General features: G+C 41.0%; 1 protein-coding gene across 4 annotated transcripts in view; it reads left to right on the top strand.

The window, feature by feature from the left end:
- Positions 1 to 26,000, top strand: part of KANSL1 (KAT8 regulatory NSL complex subunit 1) — a 156,520-nt gene that overhangs the window by 20,335 nt on the left and 110,185 nt on the right. For 2 of the 4 annotated variants that reach the window (XM_070395157.1, XM_070395154.1), the window contains exon 1: positions 9,333 to 9,920. The exons of the other annotated variants lie outside the window; for them this stretch is intronic. The gene's annotated coding sequence lies outside the window, so the exon portion shown is untranslated. Of the gene's footprint in view, positions 1 to 9,332; positions 9,921 to 26,000 lie in introns of those variants that run through there. 4 annotated transcript variants of the gene reach the window in all.

Genomic DNA, 26,000 nt, shown 5'->3' with positions numbered 1-26,000 from the left:
TGAATGAGCGCACTGACCACCAGGGGGCAGCTCCTGTGTTGAGTGTCTGCCCCTTGGTGGTCAGTGTGCATCATAGCGACCGGTCATTCCACCATTCAGTTGATTTGCTTATTAGCCTTGTATTATATACTACTAGCCCTGCACACGAATCCACGCTCCAGTAGCTTGCTGCCGCCCTCCTGAAGCTCTCTGCCTGTTGCCCTGCCCTCCTGTAGCTCTCCCCGACCCCCAACCTTGCAATCCGGGACCGCTGGCTCCTAATCGCTCGCCTGCCTGATCACCCCTAACCACTCTACCTGCCTGCCTGATTGCCCCTAACTGCCTCTGCTTGCCAGCCTGATCGCCCCCTAACTGGGCCCCTGCCGGCCTGGTCGCCCCCAAACTGGTCCTCTGCCGGCCTGGCCGCCCCCTAACTGTCCACCTGCTGGCCTGGCTATCCCCTAACTGCCCACCTGCTGGCCTGGCCGCCCCTTAACTGCCTCCCTGCCGGCCTGGCCCCCCACAACTGTCCCCCTGCTGGCCTGGCCGCCACCTAACTGCCCACCTGCTGTGCTGGCCTGCTCCCCCCCCCCCCCCCCCCCCCCCGCAACTGCTCCCCTGCCGCCCTGATCGCCCCTAACCACCTCTGCCTTGGCCCCCGCCACAGTGGCTTTGTCCAGAAGGAAGTCGGACATCTGGAAGATGTCTGGTCGACCCGGTCTAATTTATATATATATATAAATATATATATATATACATATATATATTTATTTATTTATTTTATTGTTTTATTGCTTAAAGTATTACAAAAAGTATTACATATGTCTCTTTTTTTTCCCGTCCTTGACAATCCCCTGGCCTCCCCTACCCCCAGTGTCTTATGTCCATTGGTTATGCTTATATGCATGCATACAAGTCCTTCGGTTGATCTTTTACCCCCCTCCCTCCTGCCCCCCAACCCTCCCTGGTCTTCCCACTGCAGTTTGACAATCAGTTTGAGGCAGCTCTGCCTCTGTATCTATTATTGTTCATAAGTTTATAATGGTCTTTATTATCCATGAATGAGTGAGATCATGTGGTATTTTTCCTTCATTGACTGGCTTATTTCACTTAGCATAATGCTCTCTAGTTCCATCCATGCCATTGCAAATGGTAAGAGTTCCTTCTTTTTTATAGCAGCATAGTATTCCATCGTGTAGATATACCACAGTTTTCTAATCCATTCATCTACTGACGGGCACTTAGGCTGTTTCCAGATCTTAGCTATGGTGAATTGTGCTGCTATGAACATATGGGTGCATATATCCTTTCTAATTGGTGTTTCTGGTTTCTTGGGATATATTCCTAGTAGTGGGATCACAGGGTCAAATGGGAGTTCCATTTTTAGTTTTTTGAGGAAACTCCATACTGTCTTCCATAGTGGCTGCACCAGTCTGCATTCCCACCAGCAGTGCACGAGTGTTCCTTTTTCTCCCCGTCCTCTCCAGCACTTGTCGTTTGTTGATTTGTCAATGATAGCCAGCCTGACAGGTGTGAGAAGGTACCTCATTGTTGTTTTGATTTGCATCTCTCGGATGATTAGTGACTTTGAGCATATTTTCATATGTCTCTTGGCTTTTTGAATGTCCTCTTTTGAAAGGTGTCTATTTAGATCCTTTGCCCATTTTTTGATTGGATTGTTTATCTTCGTTTTTTTTAAAAAATTTTTTTAATTAAATCTTTATTGTTCAGATTATTACATTTGTTCCTCTTTTTTCCCTCCATAACTCCCCTCCTTCCAGCTCCCACCCCACCCTCCGCCCTCACTCCCCACCCACTGTCCTCATCCATAGGTGCACGATTTTTGTCCAGTCTCTTCCCGCATCTCCCACACCCCTTTTCCCCCCAAAAATAGTCAGTCCATTCCCTTTCTATGTCCCTGATTCTATTATAATCACCAGTTCATTCTGTACATCAGGTTATTTATTCACTTGATTCTTAGATTCATTTGTTGATAGATGCATATTTGTTGTTCATAATTTGTATCTTTACCTTTTTCTTCTTCCTCTTCTTAAAGGATACCTTTCAGCATTTCATATAATACTGGTTTGTGGGTGATGAACTCCTTTAGCTTTTCCTTATCTGTGAAGCTCTTTGTCTGACCTTCAATTCTGAATGATAGCTTTGCTGGATAAAGTAATCTTGGTTGTAGGTTCTTGCTATTCATCACTTTGAATATTTCTTGCCACTCCCTTCTGGCCTGCAAAGTTTCTGTTGAGAAATCAGCTGACAGTCGTATGGGTATTCCCTTGTAGGTAACTGAGTTTCTTTCTCTTGCTGCTTTTAAGATTCTCTCTTTGTCTTTTGCTCTTGGCATTTTAATTATGATGTGTCTTGGTGTGGTCCTCTTTGGATTCCTTTTGTTTGGGGTTCTCTGCGCTTCCTGGACTTGGAAGTCTATTTCTTTCACCACGTAGGGGAAGTTTTCTGTCATTATTTCTTCAAATAGGTTTTCAATATCTTGCTCTCTCTCATCTTCTGATACCCCTATAATTCTGATGTTGGTACGTTTGAAGCTGTCCTAGAGGCTCCTTACACTATCTTTGTATTTTTGGGTTCTTTTTTCATTTTGCTTTTCCAGTTGGATGTTTTTTGCTTCTTCGCATTTCAAATCTTTGACTTGATTCTTGCGCTCCTCTGATCTGCTGTTGGGAGTCTGTATAATATTCTTTATTTCAGTCAGTGTATGCTTACTTTCTAGATGGTCCTTTATCACACCATCGAGGGTCTCATTAGATGTGCTCATATGTACATCTCATCAAGTTTATCGACAGACTCTAGAAGCCTCTTGAGAGACCTCAAAAGTGTGGTTCTGAACTCAATATCCTCCCTTGATAGTTTTGTCCTGTTTCTTTGTTTCCGCATTTTTTACGCTTTCTTGGTACACCTCCTAGTGGTCTTTGTGCGCAGTCTTGTTGTAGTTAAGCCTTGATTGTTGTAGTTAATACTAGAGGGATTTGACCTCCAGGCCGACTGGCTGTGATAATCAGCTGTGTCTGCAATGGAAGAACTTGTGTCCTCTAGGGAGGTGCTAATCCAGCCTTTGCCTGAGGCTGTCCGGCAAATGGCTCTGTGCAGGGCTTGGGCGGGGCGGGTCCCACGGGATCAACAGGGCGGAGGAGGGAGCAGTTATGGCTGCTCTCAGTCCGTCCCCAGGGGCTCTGCCTCTCTGTCCCAGCAACAGCTGCAAACCTCGGAGGGACCGTAGCCAGACAGTCCTGCTTCTCCCGTTTGAGTCTGGGTCCCTAGAGACTCGCCCGGATCTGGAGCTCTGAGTCTGAGGCTCCCTCCGGATTGAAACAGACAACCACGCCCTCAGCCACCAGCCCGCACCGCGCGCACTCTGCACCTTAGTATTTTACTTCAGCACTGCGCCTCCTCTGATTCTCGGTTCCTCCTAGTTGTAGAACATCCACTCAGCCAGCCTTCCTGTGGTTCTGGATGATGTCCGTTCCGTCTTTTAGTTGTATTTTTGAAGTGGTTGTTTGAGGCAGCAAACTCCGGCGTTAACCTATGCCGCCATCTTGGTTTCCCTTTATCTTCCTTTTGTTGAGTTTTATGAGTTCCCTATAAATTTTGGAGATTAGGCCCTTATCAGATATGACATTGGCAAATATGTTTTCCCACGAAGTGGGCTTTCTCGTTGTTTTGTTGATGGTTTCTTTTGCTGTGCAGAAGCCTTTTATTTGGACGTAGTCCCATTTGTTCATTTTCTCTTTAGTTTCAAGTGCCCTAGGAGCTGTATCAGTGAAGAAATTGTTTCGGCATATTTCTGAGATTTTGTTGCCTTTGGATTCTTCTAGAATTTTTATGGTTTCCTGTCGTACATTTAAGTCCTTTATCCATTTTGAGTTTATTTTTGTGTATAAATATTTATATTTTTGATATTTATTTTATATATTTAAATGCCATTTAACAAAGAAAAATCAACCAAAAAAATGAGTTCGCGTGTCACCTTTAACACACGTGTCATAGGTTCACCATCACTGGTATAGAGGATGCCCAAAGCAATTTTTACATTAGGTCTTTTCAGGTTTCATTATCTGTATAAAGGGACTATATTCAGGGTCCCTTTTTAGCATGCATATATATCAATAACCTAGAGCAGGGGTGGGCAAACTTTTTGACTCGAGGGCCACAATGGGTTCTTAAACTGGACCGGAGGGCCGGAACAAAAGCATGGATGGAGTGTTTGTGTGAACTAATATAAATTCAAAGTAAACATCATTACATAAAAGGGTACGGTCTTTTTTTTTTTTTAGTTTTATTCATTTCAAACGGGCCGGATCTGGCCCGCGGGCCGTTGTTTGCCCACGGCTGACCTAGAGGTTTGTTGCACAAAATTCGTGCACTTAGGGGGTCCCTCAGCCCAACCTGCACCCTCTCACAGTCTGGGAGCCCTCAGGGGATGTCCGACTGTATGTATGTATGTATTTATTCATTCATTTCCAATATGTCTTTATTGATTTTAGAGAGACAGTAAGGGAAGAGGGATAGAGAGATAGAAACATTGATGAGAAACATCTATTGGCTGCCTCCTTCATGCCTCCTACTAGGGACGAGCCCACAATCCAGGCGTATGCTCTGATCAGGAATAGAACCTTGGCCTCCTGGTTCATAGGTCGATGCTTAACCATTGAGCAACACCAGCCAGGCTGGGACAGGGTCTTGAGCTTAATAGGTAGTCACTAAATTTTTTTGAATAAATGCATTTAAAAAAATTTTTAATGTGGCTTTAGAGTTATTGTAAATAATTCTTTTCAGAATTTTAATGTTTTTAGGGAGCTCAAATAATTTTTATGTATAGTATTATCTGAGTTTATGCATGGACACATTGTTAGCTGAAGTCTAGAGTGGGATTTGAAGTTTGAATTAGAGAAGATGTACTGACCTTTATTTTAGTCTTTCAATTATTAAACTTTGGAAAATAGCTTCATTCATTCCTTATTTATTTCTTTCTCTATCCTCACCTGAGGATATGTTTTTGTTAACTTTTTTAGAGAGAGAAACATCGATGTGAGAGAGAAACATGAGTCAGTTGCCTTCTGTACACACCCCGACTGGGGATCGAACCTGCAACCTAGGTATGTGCCCTGACCAAGAATCGAACCTGCAACCTTTTGGTGTATGGGATGATGCTCCAACTGAGCCACCTAGCCAGGGCTAGCTTCATTTGTTAATGATAATGATAATAGCTAAACTTATGAGGTAGGCACTATTATACCTTTTTTACAGACTAGAAACTGAGGCTTATAGGTTAAATAATTGATAAGTGATGGAGGGACAGTAAAATCTACGGCTATATGTGGGTTCCTATATTATACCTGTTTTCATTTTTTCAGCAAATTCTTATGAAGTGCCTCTTTTTGCAAGGCTGTGGACTAGGTTCTCAGGATGCAATGGTAAATAACAAAAACCAGGTCTCTGTCCTTTTGAAACTAAATGGTTTACGCTTTAGGACTTTCTCCTGAGTTATATAATAATTGCTTTTTTAAAAAGTGCAAAACAAAATAATTCCTTGTCCTTGTAAGATTGGTTTGGATGTGTGAAGTACTGAATATGTTATAGAATACTAGAGGCCCGGTGCATGAAATTCATGCACTTGGGGGCGGTTTCCTCAGCCCAGCCTGTGCCCTCTTGCAGTCTGGGAGCCCTTGGGGGATGTCGAATGTTGCGGGGGTGGGAGAGGCTCCCACCACCACCGCTGCGCTTGCCAGCCATGAGCCTGGCTTCTGGCTGAGCAGCCCTCCCCTTGTGGGAGCGCACTGACCACCAGGGGGCAGCTCCTGCGTTGAGTCTGTCCCCTGGTGGTCAGTGCGCATCATAGCGACTGGTTGTTCCACTGTTCCGTCGATTTGCATATTAGCCTTTTATTATATAGGATTCTGTTCAGGAATTTCTTTCTGGCTTGTTAGAAGATATATCGTGGGTAAGTTAGAGTACCTTTTTGGAATATGTTTTTTTTTTTAAATATATTTTTTATTGATTTTTTACAGAGAGGAAGGGAGAGAGACAGAGAGTTAGAAACATCGATGAGAGAGAAACATCCACCAGCCGCCTCCTGCACACCTCCCACTGGGGATGTGCCCGCAAGCCAGGCACATGCCCTTGACCGGAATCGAACCTGGGACCCTTCAGTCCGCAGGCCGACGCTCCATCCACTGAGCCAAACCGGTTTTGGCTGGAATATGTTTATTGTATAGATGAGAGTAATAAATCTGAAGTCGGAATATCCATAGTTCTTGCCTTTAAGAGGTTCTAAATCAGCTTCAGGAAGGGAGATGATTTATGAAAACAACCTCAGAGGAATTACAGAGAGCATATAATCAAGAGCAGAATACCAGTAGTACCAGTTACCTACATTATTGAGTGAGTTAATGATAATGGTTGTGTGGTGGAACATATCTTGAAGGAAAAATAAGTTTGAGGTGGATTGGGGGAGAGGAATGAACAAGGAATGATGGTGATGAGGGATGGTCCTCTTCTTTGCAGCAAGAACACAGCTAAAGACATGGATGGGTATAGAGTTGTGTATAGGAAGGAAGGGCCTTTTTGAGGAATAAATAATGTTATATAAAATAAATGTTGGTTGTTACATTGTTCCTATGTAGCTGGAAGTCCAGAAGTCTTGCAGATAACAGGATTGTTTGGTATAAAGATTTAATACTGTCACTAAAGACGAAAGTTCTTGCCAACTGTCTTCCACCTTTTGATGGTGGCATCTTCAGGCTTGCTGTAAGGTAACTAGTGGTTTGAGGTGTCATGTTTAGCACTGTCTGAGAAAGAGGGAGTGTTTCTTCCTCATCCTTAGGATTGAAGAAGCTTTTCTCACAATTCTCTTTTGGAGATCATCTGGTGGGCTTTCACCCATGTCTCATTGGCCAGGATTGGGTTCCATGCCCATTCCCAACCAATCATTGGCAAAGAGAATGGGTTTAAATGAATCCATTAGGATAGAGTAGATATTGGAGAGTCAATTACAATGTCTGTTCTAACAGTTACTTGAAAAGTGAGTAGTATGTGTGTGTGTTTTTAATGTCTTGACATCCACTGTGTTTCTGGAGGAAATTTTAAGAAAACATATTTCTCTTCCTAAGATTTTTGTGTCTACTGGCTCACCTTTGAATGTCCTTATTTGTAAAACTTGGTGCCTAAGCAGAAAGAGATCTGATTTGAGTGTAAAACAGATTGACTTATTTAAGTGCCATAAGCACTGTGAACTCCTGAGCTAAGCAATGAGAGAAAGGAAAAGTTGGAATTTATTTTTCCCTAAAACACATGTTTTGAAATGAGTATTTCCACCTTTTTCCTAATCCATTGAAAAAATGTATTTCATAACCTTGGTTATTTGGGGGCCTAATTAAATCTGGCAGTTGAGTTTTAAAGGTTGAAGCAGTAGTAAGATTATTTTGTGGTGGGTGTCTTTGAACATAATATTTAAGTATACACTGCAAAGGGCTTTGCCTTATTTGGTGTTTTTCATTCTGCTCATTTAGATTTCAGAAGTCTCAGATTAGGGCTCTAGTTCGCCATCTATTGGTCCTGCAATTGTATGTTTAACACCCTTATGCTATACTTTGTGGAATTACTATTATGTGGAAATATGTGTGTGTACATTTTTTAATCAACAAAATATTTTTCCCCAGGATTATACATTAAAAAGCCAAAAGCAGGATCTCTTTTGGATGTGTATGCAGATATGTATACATATATTAGTTTATTCTTTGGGTAATTTGACTCTGGGACTTTCTTAGCTGGTTGCTTTTGATATTTGAAAACCACTATAATTGAGAGAGTGATTTTAAGAGTATATACATGGAAATTCATGGAAATATAGGTGCAAATGCTGTAAGAGCTGGTGAGTTAGTGTACCTTTGTGGGAGGACTAAAGCTGTATTGTTTTTTTTGTTCTGTTTTTTACTAGAAGTGAGGCATACCACCGGATATTGGTTCTGGTAAGCCACAAGAGTATTGAGCATTTCTCATCTTCATTTTTGGTAGTAGAGCATACTCTTCTCATCTGCTGAATATGATGATTGAATTGTTGGACACATTTCTTTTTTTCAGTCATTTAAAGTAATATTTTGATAAATCCTAGGATTCTTTTTTTATAAAAAAAATCTTAATTCATCTTTTGGCAACTTTTTCTTTAGTTTTAAAGGATGATGGAATATAATTTGTATATTTGTGTAAATGTCACACTTTGCATTATATTACTGACTTTTTAAAATCTATAAAAGGTTCCACTATTTTAAGACCCTATTTTGGGAAATGAATAAAATACTGTATTGACAAACTGGTCATGAGAAATGATAAAGTTTTAAACCAACTCCGGTATGAAGGTGGGAAGTTTGTTTTTTGTTATGAGACTTGGGTTTCTCTACGGAGTTCTTTGTTAAACTTTTAGCATAGCAGTGAACTTCCTTTTGGTGGCGACAGGAAGCATAAATGCTCATTGTGTAATGCCGTTTGCCTGTTTTGGCGGATTTGCCAAGCCATGACACCCAAAACAAGACGCGTGCTTAACGAAAACTACAGTTCCCAGCGGGCCCGGCGCTGGTGGGCCACCACTTCCCCTCTGTCTCCCGGCTTCTCCTTCCCGGGCTGGCCCGGCGCGGGCCCTGGCACGCGCTTGCGCAATGACGACGTGCGCTTTTTTTTTTTTAACCTGGCGGCTGCGGAGCGCAGCGCTGGGGCTAGTGGCCAGGCGTGCTGCAGTGTTCGGAGGCAGGCTGCTAGGACAAAGGGCGGTAGGAAGCGCTTCAGTGGTCAAGGAGCTTCCTACCCGGTTCCGCGCACGTTAGCCCTGGAATAGTGCGGTACCTCGGCCGTAGCCGACAGTGCAGACAGTTCCTCGCTCACGTCCCCTCGCTCCGCCGCACCGCTTTGCCCCTCGCCTTGCCCCTCCTATCCGGCGCGCGGCCCCACCAGCCCCAGCGCGGAGGGAGTGTGACGGCGTCAGTGCCTCAGGTTAGCCTCACCTTGGCCGCAGCAGACCCCTCTCCCGCCTGCTGCAGTGTCGCGTGCCGCCGCCGCACGTCTGGAAGCCGCTGGGGCCCTGCGCCGCGGCCTCCACAGATGGAGGCGCAGAAAGCAGCGGCCGCGGCGAGGAGCCATGACTGAGGCGGCGGCGGCGGCCGCGCCTCCTGGCGGCCCGTGGGGGCGGCGCGGCGGGCGCCCCCTGGCGGCGCGCCGGGGCGGAGCGGCCCTTCGCCGCCGCAGCCGCAGCCGGCGGAGGCGCTGCTGTCCCTCCTCCCCGTGTCCCCGGCGCTCGCCCGCTCGCTCGCTCCATTCTCCCTCCGCTTCAGATTAAAGGGGGGGAGGGAAAAGGAGCTCGGCCGCCATTTTCCCAGTGCCGCCGCCACCGCCGCCACCGCTCGGCGAACCGGCGGGAGAACCGAGCACCGTAGCAAAGCCGACTCATCTCGCCGCGGCGGCGCGGGGGGCCGCCGGAGCGCGCTCCCCGGCCTGGAAGAGACGTTCGGGGGTGGCGGCCGGGGTGCGGGTTCGGGCTGCAGACGGCGGCGCTTGTTTGTGCGGGGCGGGGGGGGGCGGCTTCACCCTCTGCCCCCGCCCGCCCGCCCGCCCGGTCGGGCTGCGGTCCCCGGCGGTGCCCAGGCCCCGCCGGAGCCGAGGAAGGCCGGAGAAGGGGCCCTAAAGAGAAGAAAAAGCAGCCGCTCCTCGCCGCCGCCGCCTTCCCCTCCCCCTCCGCCTCGCCCCCCCGCCCGGAAAGTCAGGGCGGCTCCGGGCGCCGGGGGGGAGGAGAGCGGGGGCCCGAGCCGCAGCCGCCGCCGCGCGCCCCCGCCCGCCGCCGGCCCTCGGCGCCCAGGCCGGGGGCTGTTTGCAAACTGCGCCCATTTTGTGGGGCCGAATCCGCCCGGGCGACGCTCCTCCATCACGTGGTAGGTGCTGCTGCTGCTGCTCCTTTCCTCCACCTCCTCCCGCTGCCCTTTCTCCTTCTCCTCGCTCTCCCCGTGGCTCCCATTTCTCTCTCTCTTTGTTAGTAGTAACTAGAAAGGCAGGGCAGGGCAGGAAAAACCCCCGGAACTTTAAATGGCCTCTCCGGGCTTCCCCGCTGCGGGTCCGGGGCTGGGAGTCGCCCCAAGGGCGGGGGTGTGCGGGGCCCTTCCCCACCAGCTGCCGCCGCGTTCGCCAGCTTTTCCTTTGGCGTTCTATTTAAAAACGAGGCCTTAGAACACCATTTATTCCCGTTAAAAAAACAAAACAAAAACAAACTCTGGCTTTCGCCTTGAACTTCTCGACTGCAAAAGGCCTTTCTCTGCTCGAAATACACATCTTGCGCGTTTCACGGTGTATATCACAACTCTTGATTGTTCTGTGAGATGGTTATTTGTTTCATTTATTTATTGTTTTTGTTGTCTGTAAATTGAGGTCACTTAGGTTTTCAGATCTAGTTTCCCTCAGGCGGACGTGTTTTTTTTTTTTTTAACTAAAGAGGAAGAGGCATTTATTTGCTTTTAAGCGAGTTTGGGGGGCCTGTTTTCCGGCTGACGGTCTTTTGAGTCTCAGCATATAGTTTGATTGTTCTTCCATATGATAAACAATATCCTGATGCTTTACTTAAACATCCTTTTGTTTTCCATTTTTGGGATCCTAATGTGGTGTTTTTGAGAAACATGTTACTTAACTATTGCTTATTGGATTGCCTTAGGGGAGAAGGGGTGACATGATGGCGCCACTTTAAATTGCTCTTTCCTCCTCCGTTTTCCCCCTTTATTCTAGAGGTCACTGGTGCATTTTTTGTGACCTATTAATAAAACTGTACTTGAGGATATTAACAGTACAACTCTTAGGGCTAGAGTTTGGTCCTTTAAGGGTCGGTAGACTCGAATCTCAAGGTTCCCAAAGTTCCGAGAAACCTCCCTAGTCTTGCCTCGCTTCCCTCCCCTCCATTCACAATCCTGATGTTGCCATCTCTTTTGTCACGTGGCTAGCAATCATTGTGTGTTTCTTTTTTTTTTTTTTTTTTTGGTTTGTTTTGGGATGTGTTTTTATTTTTAAATTGTAGCCCAGAAGAACCTATCCCCTCCCCATTGGAGAGCAAAACGTTTTAGTTGTTTTAGTTTTAGAGTCGGAGAACATTTGTAAAAAACGATAAAATTACATAATCTTTGCCTTGCGTAATCATGATATAGTTATAGATTGTTACTGAACTTCGTTCTAAAGCACTTTCAAGTATGGAAAAGTAGTACATCGGGGTATGTTTTTCATATTTCGGAATAGTATAGTTGCTTTTTTTCCTACTTTGGGGCCATTTAAAGTACCACTATTTACAAAGGCTTAAGTGGGTGTGTTTTCCCCTCCCCCTTCTATAGGCTATACTTGGTTCCTTTTCTAACAGTCTGACCAATTTAGAAATTTTCAATTGTCTGCAGGTTTGTCAGTTAAAACTATTTTTCTTATATCCTAACAACAGTAAATACTTTTGAGTAATAATTACGCTTTAGCTAAGAGTATTTCATTATATTTTTATTGTGCTTTTGATCTGGAGATTTTTTGCTTTTTATCTTAAAGTTTTAAATGAATGTTCATTTATCGGTTTCTTCATGTCAGTTTTCCTAATAATTGTGTAAATTCCTATTTTATAAAATACCAAGTATATTTCTCTGTTTTTCTGCATAGGTTATTAGCCACTTTTACAATTTAAAAATGTGATTTAATAAACTTTTTAAAAAAGTAAGTATGAAATGTAGTGATTCTTAAGGATGCATTGATTCTTGTCCTCTTACTAGATATATTTCAATGATTTGGGCCATTTTCTTTGCTAACAGTTACATCACATCATGTGATATGTGCAGTGTGATGTGTAGTTCTAAAAATAAGGCAAGGTAAAATGCTCATTCCTTGAGGAATTTAAAAAATGTATTATAAATGTGGGATAACTCATTTATATTTCTGATTTCAATTTCCACTACGTTTCCCCAACACAGTATGCAATTCTTTTGACTTTAGCGTATTTGGTATATTTGTTAGTGATCTCATGTTTGGAGGTGATTAGCTTTTTATTTCTCAAATGTTGGAGAGAAATATTAAATGTGACCAAGATTCTGAACATCTCTGTATTATGGTTGGTCTCTGATGACTGCCTCATTAAAGTAAGATACATATGTAAGATAAGTATTTTTGATTTGTATCTGTAGATAGTTAAAAGAATGATCAATTAAATATTGATGGACCTTTGAGGGTGGGGTGGGATGGGGTTTTTGGTCCTTTTGCCTATATGAATTTATTGAAGTGAAGTATTTAGAAGTGTTCCTGCATCTTTTCTGAAAGCTTCATTCAGAACATTAGTATTTGACTGATGTGCTTTACCAAAGTCAGGTGTTAACTTTTTGTCTGATTTTCTTTTTTCTTGCCTACACATGCTATTTCTATGGCTAAAACTGCAGAGCATTCTTTGGTTGTTAAGTGACTTATCATTATCCTGTTGAGGAAAATTTTGGAAGCTAGAAAATGAGTAAGCCTTAAGTTCACTTTTGAACTTTTATCACGGTGAGAAGAAAGGAAAATAACTGTAGTACTCCATTTTTTCTTCTTCAAACACTGCCAACCCTTCCATCTTATTTGTTACACTGTAACCTACATCCTCTGAATTTTATTGGGTTGGCCACAGATTTTAATTGTATTTTAAAGTGAAAGCAAATTTTAGCTTTGTTCTGTTGATACAACCTGACTCATGTGATCTGTAAACATAGGGCCATGTGGTTGATGGTGGTTGGAGAAGGTATTTTAGTATTTGAGTGGTGCTAGTTAGAAACTTTGTGAATAAAGCTTAGTTATCTTGTCATATTAGAAACACAATTTTTAAATGTTGTAAAAACATCATAATCATGCTGTATTTTCTAAACAGTAGTCATTGAAAATTCTGCGTTTAAAGAGTAATACTTATTCCTTTTATATTTAGTCAGCTTGCTTGAAGGCTTGGTAGGATTTTTTTTTTCTTCTTGGTGAGGCTATTAAAACAAATTTAAGTAATTTCCTTCCTGGAGAGAGAGAGATTAAAAAAATATTTTTTAATTGACCCCCCCCTCTCCCCCCCCTCCCCCCCCAAAAAAGATCTCTCCATTGCCTTGAGTTTGGAAAGGAGGGAACTGTGCAGATTAACTATGTGATCTTCATTTGATTGCCCCAGAGCAAATTTCATCCATTTAGTGGTTTATTTAGAGCTCTAAAGCACCTTTTCTTTGCCCTCTTTATTTTAAGTAAGCTTCTGCCTTGATTGGTTAGACCAGTGGTTCTCAACCTTCCTAATGCCGTGACCCTTTAATACAATTCCTCATGTTGTGGTGACCTCCAATTTCATTGTTACAAATTGAACATAATTAAAGCATAGAGATTAATCACAAAAACAATATGTAATTATATATGTGTGTTTTCTGATGGTCTTAGGCGACGCGACCCCTGAAAAAGGGTCGTTTGACCTCCAAAGGGGTCGCGACCCACAGGTTGAGAACCACTGGGTTAGACTGTTTTAAGTTTTAGGAAGTGTCTTTACATTAGTGTACCCTTCTGCTTGATCACTTTTTGAAGTACAGTGTAGGTGTCTTAAATAAAAATGGTCCCGAACACCTGGCCTACCTACTATCTCAGTGCAGAGTATTTGGACCATGTCCTTTACCCTAAAATAGGACTTTATTTCTTGGAAATCTATATTAAGACTGGTTTTCCAGTCTGCATGTTGGCTCTGAAGATGTATTTTTTTTTTTTTAATATATTTTATTGATTTTTTACAGGGAGGAAGGGAGAGAGACAGAGAGCTAGAAACATCGATGAGAGAGAAACATCGATCAGCTGCCTCCTGTACATCTCCCACTGGGGATGTGCGCGCAACCAAGGTACATGCCCTTGACCGGAATCGAACCTGGGACCCTTCAGTCCACAGGCCGACGCTCTATCCACTGAGCTAAACCGGTTTTGGCAGAAGATGTACTTTTAAATTATAGTTTCTATCCCTAATAATTTGTCTCTGGGCATATTAAAAATTTTGTAAAAGTATTCTTGCCAGAGTATAATAATTCATAACAAAATAAGGGTCTTTCGGTACTTCCCATTCTCCTAAAAACAGTGATAGGAAAGACAATATAAATTGGAAAAGACAGATACCCACTGTACTAGAGATCTCCAACATTTGAAGGCCACAAGAAGGTAGGAGGTAAGTGGTATCTTTGGGTATCACTTGCAGATTGTGGGAAGAATTGTGGGTCATAGGAAAAGACCAGTTGGAAGGGTTACTATTAATTATTCAGTTATTATTTGTTTCTCCATTATGCCATGTGCCAGTCTTTTAGGATGTAGGGTAAAATATGTAGGAGAAAATAAACAAGTAGGTATAATTTACCAAAAAGACTGGACTCCAAACAGGACTGAAATTGACTTTTTTTTTAATGAGTTATGAGGAAACTGACTTAAGAGTTTGAAGCACAGCTCATATTTATGAATGAAAAGCAGATAAACTTGGATAATCTGAAAGAAAAACTTAAAAGTTTGTATAAGAAAGTTTTAAACCTTTATGCCAAGAGACCCTCAAGGGGGAAGATCTTTTAAATTCTTATCTCCCTTTGGGTAGATGTCTGGCAGATAATAGTTGCTTAATGAATGTTACTTCCTGCAAGCCTTGCTTTTCCAAGACTAAGCTAGCTCCATAAAATTTTAACATTTGAATGCCCTAACCTACTAAGGAATTATTTAGCTATATGTATATATATACATTTACATATGTGTGTGTGTGTATATATATATATATATATATATATACACACACATACACACACACTTTTAAAAAATATGTTTTTATTGATCTCAGAGAGGAAGGGAGAGGGAGAGAGATAGAAACATCAATGATGAGAGTCATTGATCGGCTGCCTCCTGCACGCCCCCTACTGAGGATTGAGCCTGTAACCTGGGCATGTGCCCTTGACTGTAATTGAACTTGGGACCCTTTAGTCCACAGGCTGATGCTCTATCCACTGAGTCAAATCAGCTAGGGCTAGGTATATATTTTAATGTTGACTGTAAACTTGCCTTTTTTTCCTAGTTCTAATTTTTTAAGAATTACAATTTTCCCCCAAGCTTTTGAGAATCAGGAAATGTAAGGTGGAGGTAAATTCAGTGCAGTTTTATCTAAATGTTATCAAAAACTCTGGTTCTTGTTACTTGAACCAGGAATCCCAAATGAGGTCTCACTCTGAATTTTAAGTACAGCAGATTCTGCTCTTGTTTGGAAAAAGTTGCTTGAATAGCATCAAACTTAATGGAAGATCCTCACCTTTTAATTTCTTTTTTAAAAAGGATCAGTTTAAGATCAGAATTGGTTAATTACAGTTGGAGGGGAAGTGTTGGGGAATAAAAAAGATGAATAACAATTTTGTTAGAACGGTAAACCAAAAATTGCTAAAAGCTTACATCCAGGTTTTCTCCTGCTACTTGTTATTTGGCCTTTGTGACTGCTTATTAGCACCTTCATGGAAGGGTGTGAAGGGAAAAGAGGCAAAAAGCTAATTAGTTTAATTTTTTATGTTTGCTAATGTATAGGCTTTGAAGAAATACTAGTTTGATAAGTTGAACTGTCAGGAAAGTTTCATTAAACTGTTTGTACATTACCATGGAGAACTGATGATTTTAAAGACCTTAAGCACATATCAAAAAAAAAAATTGGGCAACTGTTTATGCAGTTATTGGTTTATTGCTTACTCCTACTTTTTCCTTTGGCCTCCCAAAGGATTGAAAGAAGGATGGTAGTATTACTATTTAACATTTCCCTGGTGTTGGAAAAATGAATTTTTATTTATCATTAATTCAGTACTCTAAACAGATAAGGTAGGCTTCAGTGAGATCCCTGGAATTTGGTCAAGGATGCCCGCCAAAAAGAACCCGTTTGCTTTTGAATTGCTTGGATCCTTTAAGAAATCTCTGATTTTAAGATTGTTCAAGCACTTGTACTGTTAGAGCTTGTTAGAAAGAGACGAGATTAAAAAGTACTTTTTTCCTCTTTGTTTTTATGTGAGGTAGACTGGTAGGAAATTTGAATTCAGTGGTAAACATCAATAAGTATTTTGATAGGTAGTCATCCTTCAAAAAATTTTTTCTGTTTATTTTTAAATAGGAATGGGATCATACTTATGTTCTTGATCCCCCCACCCCCCATTTAGCTATACATCAGAGGATTTTCACATCAAAACATAGTTTTCTAGTGTGTCTTTTTTTTAAGTTTAGGGTTTTTTTGTATTACAATTCTTCAGTGAAAGAATTGTACATACATCTTTATGTATCTATGAGAATATTTCTCTTGGATAGGTTCCTAGAAATGTAGTTATTGGGTAAAATTTTGGGTAATTGCATTTACATTTTTGATATATTTTTGTCTTCAAAAGGCTTTTGTAACCAAATTTAATAGTTTAAATGCTACAGTTAAAAATTTGCCAGTCTGGGTTCAGGTGCTTGGCAATATAAATGACTGGAACTTGAGGTAGATGAAATCTGTCCTAGATTCAGTTGGTGCCAGCTTCTTGTTAGATCATTATCATTTTATTTTATGATCAGACATCCCCTTTAACTTCATAATGGATCTCCAGCTGGTACATTCAACATAGAATGCTCAGGTTAACTAGCATATATATTGGTCCACTGTCTGCCAGGCACAGTGCTGCATGTAGGGGATAAAGATAAAACAAACAGTAACCCCTTTTTAAGGAAGTATATAGTCTAGGGAAGGAAGAGAAAGACAAAATTGGGAGTCTATATTACATTATGAGCTATTGCCCAGGGTGTCACAGAGGCGCAGGTAAGACCCAGAGAGTGAGAGGGACCCCTAATTCAACTTGGAATGAATGGGGAATACTTGAAATAGCATGTGATCTTGGAGAAGAAAAAGTAGCACAAGCAAAGGTGCAAGGGCATGGAAGAGCCTGGAACTATAAATACAATTCAGGAAGTTTGGAGCTGGGGACAGGTTGGAGATGAGGCTGAGTGTTAAAAGGACGTAGATATGCTGTGTGGGGAGTTTGGGTTCATCCTTACTCTAGTGTCACTAAAAGATTTTAAGCAGGAGCACAACATGGTCAGATTTATATTCCCTCTCCTCTCCTCTCTTCCTTTTTTTTTTCTAATCATTTTGGTAGTAGATGCTATATTGAAGGCTTGCTGAGACAGGAAGAAAGAACAGTTGGGAGATTATTACTGCCTGGATTACTGTAGTACATAATTAGGTTCTGAATTAAGGCAATGGCATTAAGGATGGAGTGAGTGTGCCTATTATTCTACTTCCTATTTTGAACTCTCCCTAGTCAGTCGTCAAAATTCAACCAGAATGTTATCTCTTTTTTTTTTTTAATATATTTTATTGATTTTTTTACAGAGAGGAAGGGAGAGGGATAGAGAGCCAGAAACATTGATGAGAGAGAAACACCGTTCAGCTGCCTCCTGCACGCCCCCCACTGGGGATGTGCCCGCAACCAAGGTACATGCCCTTGACCGGAATCGAACCCGAGACCCTTGAGTCTGCAGGCCTACGCTCTATCCACTGAGCCAAACCGGTTCTGGCGAGAATGTCATCTCTTTCTGGAACCCTTCAGGCAAAACACAGTGCTTTATCATCTGGGTTTTCCTTTGCACCTATTTTCTATCTTTTTTGTGTTGTATGTGATAACCTTCACCTGTGGATATGTTTTCCATTGCTTTTCAGAGAGAGAGAGGGAGAGATGGGAGAGAGAGAGACATCAATATGAGAGAGACACATTGATTGGTAGCCTCCCACATTCATCCTGACTGGGGCCAGGGATCGAACCTGCAACCCAGTTTGACTGGGAATCAAACTCTCAACCCTTCTGTGTGAGGGCTGACGCTCTAACCACTGAGCAACACTAGCCAGGGCTATATTCTGTCTTCTTATCTTTGCATGAATGAAACTGTTAGAATTTTTATTTTTTTATTTTATTTTGTTTTATTGCTTAAAGTATTACAAAGAGTATTACATATGTCTCCTCCCCCGCCCCTTGACATTCCCCTGGCGTCCCCTACCCCCCATTGTCTTATGTCCATTGGTTATGCTTATATGCATGCATACAAGTCCTTCGGTTGATCTCTAACCCCCCAAACCCTCCCCAGGCTTCCCACTGTAGTTTGACAGTCTGTTCAATGCTGCTCTGCCTCTGTATCTATTTTTGTTCATCAGTTTATAATGGTCTTTATTATCCATAAATGAGTGAGATCATGTGGTATTTTTCTTTCATTGACTGGCTTATTTCACTTAGCATAATGCTCTCCAGTCCCATCCATGCTGTTGCAAATGGTAAGAGTTCCTTCTTTTTTACAGCAGCATAGTATTCCATCGTGTATTTGTACCACAGTTTTCTAATCCATTCATCTACTGATGGGCATTTAGGCTGTTTCCAAATCTTAGCTCTGGTGAATTGTGCTGCTATGAACATAGGGATGCATATATCCTTTCTGATTGGTGTTTCTGGTTTCTTGGGATATATTTCTAGAAGTGGGATCACTGGGTCAAATGGGAGTTCCATTAGACCATAAACTCCTGCAGTCTTTCTATTATTCGTCTGACATTCGTATTTGTTTAGGTGAGCTATCTATGATATACAATACATCAGTGATTGAGATCAAGATTCATTCACAGGGGGCCCGGCTGATGTAGCTCGGTGGATTGGGCATCATCCCATGGACCAAAACGTCCTGGGTTTGAGTCCCAGTCAGGGCACATGCCCGGATTGTGGGCTTGATCCCCAGTAGGGTGCGTGCGGGAGGCAGCCTATCGATGTGTCTCATCTATGCTTCTGTCACTTCCTCTCCTCTCTATTTAAAAATCATAAAAAACATATTTTAAGAAAAGATTCATTCACATAGGGAATGTTGATGCACAGGAATTGGGTTAGAATTTGGTGTTGGGACCATGGGATGGATTTTGGATATGGAATAGTTGAAGTAGCAGTATGAATGATGCTGGACCCTACATATTCTTTAGGTTTCAACTTAAATGTTATTCCCTCTGGGAAGCCTTCTATGATTCCACCCACTCTCAGCCTGTGCTAGGGTCCCATTAATGTGGCCCCCCAGGATTCCCTGATCACATAGTAGTGTCTTTAGTGGTCTTTGTCATTACTGTAGACACTTAGTGTGGTGCTTTTAATGTTATAGGCATTTTAATGAAATGTTTATTGGAGATAATCAGTTGGTATTCCTCTAAAGACTAAAATTTGAAATCTAGTGTCTAGCAGTTAAGGTCCTTTCAATTTAAAATTAGCCTTAAGTTACTTAGTATGATGGTTTAAGAGTTGTGGACTTTAGAATTAGGGATTTGAATTGGAATCCTGCTTCTGAATTTTAGAAGTTCTGAATGTCAAGTTTCCTCTATAAAATGAAAATAGGAGTACTTGCTTTACAGTGTTATTGTGAAGATAAATGAGAGCGCATGTAAAACGCTTAGCACGGTGACTGACGTAGTGAAAGATCAGTTAATGTAAGTGAGCAGCAGTCATAATAATAACCTCTAGTCAGAGCTATGATTCCCTTAGTAATTATAAACGTTTTTGGTTAAGAAGCCCTGTTGGCATAGGAAAGTGTTAGGGACTAGCGTGGTGAGGTCCACATTATTTTTTTGACTTGTAATAAAAAAAAAAGTCTCTACTCCCTATTGTATTTCATACCTACATTGTTTTCCATTTAAAAGAAACATTTTGCATTTTGTCCCATAATGTAGCTTTCAGAACAAATCACTACATACATAGCTGCTTTCCTCTTTTTTTTTTTAATTTCAGAGAGGAAGGGAGAGGGAAAGAGAGATAAAAACATCATTGGTGAGAGAGAATCACTGATCAGCTGCCGCCCACACACCCTGCACTGGGGATTGAGCCCGCAACACGAGCGTATGCCCTTGACTGGAATCGAACCTGGGACCCTTCAGTCCGCAGGCTGACGCTCTATCCACTGAGCCAAACCAGCTAGGGCTGCTTTCCTCTTCTTGAGAAGCTGTATACGTGTACCACTTGGCTCATCCAAATTGCTTGTGGATCATCTCCTAAATCCTTTCCCATTATTTTTTTTGTCAGTTTCTTGATTAGAGTTTCCTCATCTTCCTCTGCTTGGCAAAATCTCACCAAGTGTTGTTGTTGTTGTTAATCTTCACTCAAGGATATTTTTTCCATTAGGTTTTAGAGAGAGTGGAAGGGGGGAGAGGGGAGAGTCTATTGGTTGGAGGAGGGGGGCATCTATTGGTTGCCTCCCACATGATGGACTGGGGATGGAACCTGCAACCCAGATAAGTGCCCTCGACTGGGAATTGAGCCTGAGACCCTTCGGTCCCAGGGTCAGTGCTGTAACTATTGAGCATACTTGCCAGAGCAAACAAGTGTGTTTTGACTACTCTAGTTCAGTCAGTAAGTGCTTACAGTACTTAGAGTTTACCGAGCTCTAGATAAAGTTGCCGAGTATGCAAGAGAAGGATCCTAAAGAACACTGCCTGTTTTGAAATATAATTAATAAATTGTGACAATTAGGGAACATTCAAACACATAATTTAAATTGAGTGATGATGACTTTAAGTGCACTGAAAAATTTAAGCAGGAAGAAAGCAATGTGAATCTGAAGAGTAGGGAAAAGTTTCTGTAGAGATGTTATGTATTGAAGGATTAATTATGTTTTGGGCCTTTCCGGTAGAAGCAGCAGCCTAGGCAGAGATTGTGGAATTTGGAATTTAGGAGGAGTTCTGGGTCCATACTACCTGATGTACTTGTTCCGATATTGTTTTATAGAGGCCCAGTGCACGAATTCGTGCATCAGTGAGGTCCCTCTGCTGGGCCTGTGGGATCGGGCCAAAACCATCTCTCTGACATCCCCTGGACACTTAGCATATTAGGTTTTTATTATATAGGAAGTTTCATCTTGGAGAATTTTGACTTGTGAAAAGGCACTGGAAGTTATTCTAGAATAGAGAAGTGAGATGATAAAAAGGTATGGAATGTATTGGAGGGCTGAGCTATCAGTCAGGAAGCTGCTATGATTTCGGTCTGAGCTGATGAAGACTTGGCTGGGTTTTGGTTGGTAATGTTAAGAATAGAAAGGATATACCACACCTGAACAGCTTTATGAACAATGCATAGAGAAGACAAAGTTAAGAAGGAAAAGAGAGCCTTTTCTCTTGTCCTTAAGAGCCTTTACATTAATGTTTGTGTCACTTATTTGGCCCTCGTGTAAACTTTAGCCCCTTCTAATTTCTGGATTTAAGTTTGGAGAAAACTTTGACCATACTACTGTGGTGACCACTTTAGTTGAGGTTCTTGTTGCATCCTGTCTGGATTATTGCAGTAGCTGCTGCTTTGCCTTTTTGTTTTCTTTTAATCCATCCTACCCAACTGGTCTCTGAAAAGCTCACTTCTGATGTGTCACTCCCATTTGGAAAGCCTTTAATGACATTCTGCTGCCTTTAAGTCTGAGTAAAGGCTGGCTATTTAAGGTTTTCCGTTATTGAACTGGCTTCAAACTGTCTTGCTACCTTTTTCTGTACTGTTTCCTCTATTAACTTTATATTTCAAGAAAATTGATCATTTAACCTCTAGGATGTCCTATGTTTTCCCACAGCCTTGCCTTTTCCCATGCTGTTTCCTCTCACTAGAATGCCATGTTACCATTCTCTTGTTTTAACCTCTTAGATATTAAATTTTAGCTCATTTAAACATTTCAGCTGACATTTGACAACTTCACGGACACTTCCCTTACCAACCTTCCTCCTTCTCTTTCTTTCCTTTGTGCAGAGTAATGAGGTAATGGGATAAGAAGTTAGTAGAAGCCACATTATGGGCAAACTTTTCTTCCCCATCTGATTTTTGCTTGTTTTCAGTGCAGGCGTGGTGATTAGCCAGCCAGATGGCCAAACCCTTCTCCTTGGGTTTTTGCAGTTTGTCAACATTTTTGCAAGATGGATGCTGCTAGTTTTTTCTTGTGTATTTGGGAGTCCTCTGTTGGAAACTAACGAGGCAAAGTTTTCAGTTGTAGGTATGGAGTTAGTTCTGACTTGCAGTGTTTGAAGCAGCCAGGTGTTTTGCTTTCTGGAAAGAATATATCTTACATGTCTATCTCTATAGATAGACATAAAGATATAGGTCTGTATCTCTAGGACAGTGATGGCAAACCTTTTAAGCTCGGCATGTCAGCATTTTGAAAAACCCTAACTTAACTCTGGTGCCGTGTCACATCTAGAAATTTTTTTATATTTGCAACCATAGTAAAACAAAGACATATTTTTGTTATTTATTTTATATATTTAAGTGCCATTTAACAAAGAAAAATCAACCAAAAAAATGAGTTTGCGTGTCACCTGACAGGCGTGTCATAGGTTCGCCATCACTGCTTTAGGAAGTACTTTTCAATTGGGAGGTGTGATTTTTGCCCCCTATGGGACATTTGACATTTCTGGAGGCATTTTTGGTTGTCATAATTTGTATTAAGGTGTTACTAGCATCTAGTGGGTGGAGGCCAGGGATCCTGCTGAATAGAGTGCACAAGAGAGACCTCCCCCCTTACAACAGAGTTATTCAGCACAAGATGTCAGTAGTGTTGAGAAACTCTGCCCTAGGGATATGTTTTTGCTTCAAAAGTGCTACTTGTGTTAGGTCGAAGTTTGTCCTTGAACCTATACTGCAGTTTAGAATAATAGAATCCTAAGTACAAGAAGGGACCCTAGAATTCACATATTTGAACTTTATTCCAACTGTATCCCTCAGAACAGTGTTCCTCAAGATATTAATAGGTGTAATGGGAAAAAGGTGTTTATTTGTTAAATAAGTTTGGTAAAGGCAAATATCTGCATATTCAGTATGATGAAATACATTGTGGATCTCCATCAAAGGAAGTGTTTCCCCAAATGTGTTTGCCTGCTGAACCCATTTAACATTTTCCAGTCTCCAAATGCTTCCTTGGAACTGGTAGGGAAACCATTAATTACCTAGCCCAGTCTTTTATAGCAGATAGGTTCTTTTGTCTCTTTAAACTTACTGGAAAATCTTAATTTGTGTTAGCTTCATCTGCATTTGTCAGATTGTGGTTTATTAGATGAACTAAAAATTGGGATATTTTAGATTTATTTTGAGTGTACACTATAACTTTATTGTCTAACCCCACCCGCAAATTGGAAATTATAATAATCCCAGCCTGAAACCTACTACTGCCCAGGCTGTTTTGAGGATTAATAAGTTAATTATAGCTTTTAATGCTTTGTATTCTTAGGAGAAAGGTGACTTATTATAAGCTGTTGTGCTGTTTTTGTAAAACTGCTAAAGTTTGACAGTCTTCTCTGTTTTAAATTGTTGGACAGTGAAACTTATAGGACTTGAAGTGGGATGGGAATAATTGTTTTAATCAACATTTTGTGGAGTATGTTCAATTTTTAAGAAAAAGTCAGTCACTGACATTTTGCCTTACTCAGGTTTTTTGGCTCTTTAAAAATTTGCATTACTTTCTTTTTGCATCCTTTCCTTTTATTATATAAGTAATATATGTTTGTGGTAGAGACAATTACATAAGCCAGAAAACCAAAGACAGAAGAATATTACCACCTACTTTTAAAACAAAAATAAGGTGCCGAAGCCGGTTTGGCTCAGTGGATAGAGCGTCGGCCTGCAGACTGAAAGGTCCCAGGTTCGATTCCGGTCAAGGGCATGTACCTGGGTCGCGGGCACATCCCCAGTGGGGGATGTGCAGGAGGCAGCTGATTGATGTTTCTCTCTCATCGATGTTTCTAACTCTCTATCTCTCTCCCTTCCTCTCTGTAAAAAATCAATAAAATATATAAAAAAATAAAACAAAAATAAGGTTATAGTACTTGTTTTGTAACACCTTTAAAAAAAATTAACAGTGAAGCAGGAACTTTTTCATGTCAGTAAATACAAGTGTGCTTTGTTATTTATTGTTGCATAGTATTCCATTACATGGGTATTTCATAATTTAAATTGTTGGGCATTTGATTTGCTTTCTTTTTATCAGAAATAACATCATGAAATATTAAATGAATTTCTAAGCTTATGTGATGATTTATAGCAATTAAAGCTAATATTGAGTGCTAGCTAACCAGATTTGTTATGTCCATTTATGTGCTTTTTTCCCTAAGTGAAAAGTCCTCAGGTACAGTGACCTTTTAGAGAAATATTTGCTTAATATTTTTCCTGTGCATTAAGAAGTCTCATAGAAATTTATTTTTATATTTGCTTTTAGTCTATAGGTTATTAATAGTGCAAATAATGGGTGTTTTTGCCAGGTACTAGGCTAAGTAATTGAAAATATTTCATTTAATCATCACAGCAACCTTGTGATTTAGGCTTGTCTTTCGTAGATGAGGAAGTGGAGGGAACAGTTAAATAATTTAAATGAGGGTGGAGCCATGATGTGACCTTGGACCTACTCTCCTTACCTGTGAATGCCTTTGGGGGTAATATTGAATCTCAGCATTGCATTACAAGTCAACTAAGGGAGCTGGTTGTAGATTTTTATCTTTTCCTATAAGTAATACTGTTTTGGTGTAGAAAGATAAAGATTTAGGATTTAGAAATGAATTCCTTCTGAAGAGGTTGCTTTTCCCTTTCCCTACTTACTTAGATGATTGTTTTAGTAACTACTCTTTGCAGTGCGTCCTATGGGGATATAGAGACCAAGGAGAGTGTGTAAACAAAATAAACTCTTGCCTTTGAGCTGAGATATGCGTCATTAATGTTAACTTCACAGATGTACTTTCACAGGGTCAGAGAAATCTTGAAAGATATGGGATTTGAGCCAGCAGATTTTTCTTTAAGTTGTGAACTTTAAATAATTAAATAATTCTAAAATCATGATGGAATATTTACTGCTTAAGTACTTCTGTAGTATGATGTTAATTATGACCCTCTTTTTATTTATTTATTTATTTATTTTTATTTATTTATTTATTTATTTTTTTAAATATATTTTTACTGATCTCAGAGAGGAAGGAAGAGGGAGAGAGACAGAAACATCAATGATGAGAGAGAATCATTGATTGGCTGCTTCCTGCACGAGCCCACACCTGGTCATATGCCCTTGACTGGAATCGAACCTGGGACCCTTCAGTCTGCAGGCCGACGCTCTAACCATTGAGCCAAACCAGCTAAGGCGATGACCCTCTTTTACGTGTGCTGTGCGAGCCTGGGTTTTCCTGAGTAAGTTTTGTGTAAGCTGTGTAACATCTGTGCTCTTGCTTGGGTCCCCAGAGGAAGGCTGTTTCCTGCCATTGCTGAGACTTACATATGGTGCTCTCGGGGTAGTAGGTTACAACTACTCTTCTCACCTGTTGTATTATTCATCTGGCACTGATAATGTTCCTCCTTGCATTGCAAGTATCAACAATGTATTGCTATCAATTTAAAAGAGGAGAATATTGGATTGATGCGAAAGATCTGATAGTGATTTTTGTTTATTGCAGAAAATGCTTTGTGTACTATAAAACTAACTCAACATATTTTGCATTGGTTCATCTATCTATTGGTCATTTATACTATATTAGGAAGTAACATTAATGTTAAGATCAGAAATAGAAAGAGTGGACATAAAACAGTTTGTGTTACATAGAAAGCCATATACCAGAAGGTCTACTTATTTCATAGAAAATTCATTAAAGTACAATATTAGAATGAGAAACTTTTGGCAGGTATGTAGAGCAATAGATAAATTTGAACTGTAAATGTATTGGTATTTGTATGGTTGCTATCTTGGTCATTTACTTAAATATTTATTTAATGATTTGAATGGTCATAGTGTGAAAAAAAACCTTGGTGTAGTCCTATAGGGTCTATCATCCTATGTTGTCATTAATCTAGGGCTAAAAAAGTTTGACCAAATTGGAAGTTGTCTTCTTGTTTTTTTGTTTGTTTGTTTCTTAAGTAGGGAAAAGGTTGCTTTAGTCCAGTGGTTCCCTAGTTTTTTGCTCTCAAGACCCCTTTTCACTCTTAAAA

Source organism: Myotis yumanensis, unplaced genomic scaffold (assembly GCF_028538775.1).
Source record: "Myotis yumanensis isolate MYYU_CA2020_CCGP unplaced genomic scaffold, mMyoYum1.0.hap1 SCAF_16, whole genome shotgun sequence".
NCBI lineage: Eukaryota > Metazoa > Chordata > Mammalia > Chiroptera > Vespertilionidae > Myotis > Myotis yumanensis.
Note: the sequence above shows the minus strand (reverse complement) of the source record. Positions and strands in the feature narration are given on the sequence as shown.